Below are 4284 nucleotides of genomic sequence, written 5' to 3' on the forward strand. Positions count from 1 at the left end.
GGAGTTAAAGTATCTTCACAAGCACCACACTGCCTTACTTGAATGTTTTGTTTGTGCGTTCCACTGAGGTGGATTTTGCACTCTGAAAGGAAAAAGGTATTAGCTCTAACTAAAAAAGTAACACACTTAAAAAAAAATTAAGAGTAATTTGACCTTGGGAAGGTCGCATGAACATGTTCACAAATGTAAAAATCCCCCACCACATCCAGGTGTCCATTAAAAAGACTGAAGACTGTTGATTTTTGTGTGTTTGTCCTCATTTATCTTGGGTTTTGTGTGTTTCACTGAGGTGAGTTTTGCCCTCTTAAAAGAGATTCTAGCGAACTGAAAGGTAGGTAGAGTTTTTTGAAGTCAATACAAAATATAAAACGATTAATGATGCAATAGAAGGTGACTGATGTCTCGATCTGTAGCTGGTGTTACATATAATTAACAGGAGCAGGACACCTATCAATATACCTTTTTTTTTTTTTTTTTTTTGAAAATCAAATATTTATATACAGAATATTTATGTACAAATGCTGAAAAAGACATTTGAACAAGATGCACACCCAGTAAAATTTAAAAAAAAAAGAAAAGTCAGTTTTATCATGTGACTATCATGCTGTCATTTCTGCACAATGCACTTTACACCAGATCAAAATAAAACACTGTGAGGTCGTTCTAACCGGAAGCCCAGAGAGCTTCGACAATGCAGCACAATGCCCTGAAGCATCAGCATCAAAATATACTTCAAGTACCAAAAAGTACTCATTGTGCAGAATGCCCTATTTTTGAATAGCTGGACATTTAATTACTTTATCACCAGCTGTGACTACAGCTGATAATAAACCATGTTTCATAGGGATGTGACTACATTTAGAAATGTCACGCATTTTTAGGTATAAAGCAAAAGATGCAATGAAATAAATAAGCTATCACATATTAATCCAAATGAATTCACTGAAATACATCTGCACATTTCTGCAGCCTGACTTATTACACACGTGAACACAGTACACATTTGTTTACTGCAAGCTTGTTTCAGAGATGTGATGCAGTTAAATCTGTATGCGTCTGTTTCCTTGTAGTGTTAGTAGAGATGGTGAACCTGACACAATCCTGTGTTTGGTGTGAAGGAAACCAGTTAACAGCCGGTTTAGTAAAATTCTCTTGAACTCATGGAAAACTCATCGTCGTCTCGAAGTGAGCAGCTGAAGCGTCCCGTGTGATCAGAGGTCCTCGTCGTCCTCGCTCACCATGACGTCAAGCTCTTTGTCTTTCCGTACGACGCTCTCGGTGATGAACTCCTTGTGCTGCTCCTCCAGCTCACGCAGCTCCGCCTGCAGGCGCTCCAGGTGGAGCACTCGCCGGTTCCTCAGCAGCCGGCTGGGGAATGGGTTCATGTAGTTGAAGGCGATGCTGGTCAGCTTCCTGGCATTGGAGACGGTCTTTGTGAAGAAGCGTAGGTACTGGTAGATCTCCACGCTGTCGTGAATCTTCAGGATGTCGTCCTCTTTGTATTTGAACAGAGCCAGAGTATATCTGAAGATCACCTGCAGCACAGACACGCATTTCATAACAGGACACTCACGCCACACAATTAATTGGAAACTTTGAGGAGGTGAGTCATAAAATTACTCTTTCAGTTGTGGTGCAGTTGGGCCCTTTACTCATTACAGCTCTGATCGATTTCCTTTTTTTTTTTTTTTTTTTTTTTTTTTTTTTTGGCCTGTCCCGTTTGGCTCTTTTGCCCTCAGAATTGTTGTCTAAAGGGAAAGAAAGATGCCCAACGGATTTACTTTACCAAACTGACCATCCCAGCCTTGCCGTAATGGTCCATTTGATTCACCTTTTATTGTTTATTTTATTTTCACTTACTGAATACGGGACAGACTTGACTGGGGGAAAGAAGGGGAGAAAGAAAGAGGGAAAGAGAAACAGCTGAGAAGAGGGACGGGGGAGAAGGGCAAAAGACAAAAACCAACAGAACGGGCAGAGAAAAAAAAATGCATATATCAATCACCTGGATCACCTGCTGAGAAAGAAAAAAGAAAGCAAGCAGAAGAGAACAAGAGTAATAGAATAAACAACATCACAATGATATATGGGAATATGACAGTAAATACTAAATGTTAAACATTATTGTGCAGCACATAAGATCAACAGAACACAGTGTGCTTTGAGGTAGGAGCCAAAAAGGGTGTAGTTTGTGGGTGTGATCACCCGTGTGTACACCTGTGAGCATGGACGCGCTTGTTTTTTGTTTTTTTAAAAGGTTCCTTCATGTAATAATCTGCTAGAGGGTGTGGGGGGGCCACAGCCCCGTCCTCCAGGGCTTGAAGCAGGTGTGGAGGAGATCAAAACTCCAGACATCCAGAGGCCCCCAGAACACAAGAGATCAAGGAAGACCAACAGAGGGGCAGCTGCGCCACTGTCCCGGAAAGAGCTGAGGAGAGTCCCAGATGAGGGCTCACTCAGCAGCCGCGGAGCAGAAGCCAGGGGGAGTTGCAGTGACGCGCCCGTGAGCTCCGCCGGCAGCCAGCTGCGCCTGAGTGACCGAGCCCCAGGCCGAGAGGCCGGGGGCACCCCACCTCCGAAGTGGCCCGAGCGAGCCCCAGGCTCCAGGCCCCGATAAGCGGCCGCCAAGGAGTGAGCCGGTGTGTACCTGGACGCCCATCCCCGGACACAAAGAACCACCAACGCACCGATGTCTGAGGGGGTCCGCCACTGGCAGGGGAAGTGGTGGTAGGGGGAGATAGGCCTCCAAACCTTGGAGGGCCTGAGATGTCCCCAGAGAGGTGGCGCCTGACACCCAACCTGACATATAGACACAGACATACAGGCACACACAGATACAAACATCCATTCCCACCCTCATGCTCTCATATGCACTTACTCCACACTCAACCAACGTGGAGACAGACATAAAGAGACGTTGTACACACGATCACACTCCCCAAGCGTACTCTACAAACCGGGTCTAGGTGCCCCCGCCCCTGGAGGGGGGAACTGCACCCAGACCCAGGTGGTGTTTCCCTTTTCCCTGCGGTGGGGGGAGGCAGACCGCCCCGACTCCGCAGCAGCAGGAAGGCTCCACACTCCAGACCGCAGTCGGACGGCCAACTCCTCCTCCTAGCCCCCCTGCTCCAGCAGGTCGCAGAGAACGGGGGTGAGAGAAGACTCCAAACCTCCCTCCACCCGCTCATTGTAATGTTGATGCATGTGTGTTCTAAGGTGCATTTAAAACCCAGGAGGGCATGGAGCTACCTGCCAGAGAGCAGCAGGTAAGCGCATGGTCCCTCCTGCGCTTACCTGCATAACGGCAATGCTCAGTGGCTAGAGGATCTGAGGGCAGACCACAGCGACCTCCCTGAACAGGGTCCAGTAACCATCACAGTGGCAGATATCCAAGAAAGGGTCTCCAGTATGAAGAGTTGGACAGCACCAGGGCCCGACATGGTTCACGCCTACTGGCTGAAGAAGCTGACTGCACTCCACGAGCGTCTGGCAGCACAAATGAACCAGCTGCTAGTTAACGAGAGACACTCGGAATGGCCAACTGAAGGCCGGACGGTCCTGATCCCCAAGGACCCCAAGAAGGGACCGGTCCCCTCCAACTACCGACCAATAACCTGCCTCAGTACTACATGGAAGCTCCTGTCAGGCATCATATCGGCTAAGATGAACAGGCACATGGGTCAATACATGAGCGGGACACAGAAAGGAATTGGCAAGAATACCAGAGGCGCAAAACACCAGCTACTGGTAGACAGAACAATCAGCCGAGACTGCAAGACCAGACTGACCAACCTGTGCACTGCCTGGATTGATTACAAGAAGGCCTATGACTCAATGCCCCACAGCTGGATACTGGAATGCCTAGAATTGTACAAGATCAATGGGACCCTAAGAGCCTTCATCAGGAACTCAATGGGGATGTGGCGTACAACACTAGAGGCCAACTCCAAGCCCATAGCACAAGTCACCATCAAGTGCGGGATCTACCAAGGAGATGCTCTGTCCCCACTGCTGTTCTGCATAGGCCTGAACCCCCTCAGTGAGATCATTAACAAGACTGGCTACGGATACCGACTACGGAACGGAGCAGTTGTCAGCCACCTCCTGTACATGGATGACATCAAGCTGTATGCCAAGAGTGAACGAGACATCGATTCACTGATCCACACTACCAGGCTATACAGCAATGACATTGGAATGTCGTTCGGACTGGAGAAGTGTAGTCGGATGGTAACAAAGAGAGGGAAGGTAGTCAGAACTGAGGGGATTGAACTACCAGAAGGC

Source organism: Diplotaxodon limnothrissa, linkage group LG18 (genome assembly GCF_057381915.1).
Source record: "Diplotaxodon limnothrissa isolate DT_005_m linkage group LG18, D_limnothrissa_male_GT1.1, whole genome shotgun sequence".
NCBI lineage: Eukaryota > Metazoa > Chordata > Actinopteri > Cichliformes > Cichlidae > Diplotaxodon > Diplotaxodon limnothrissa.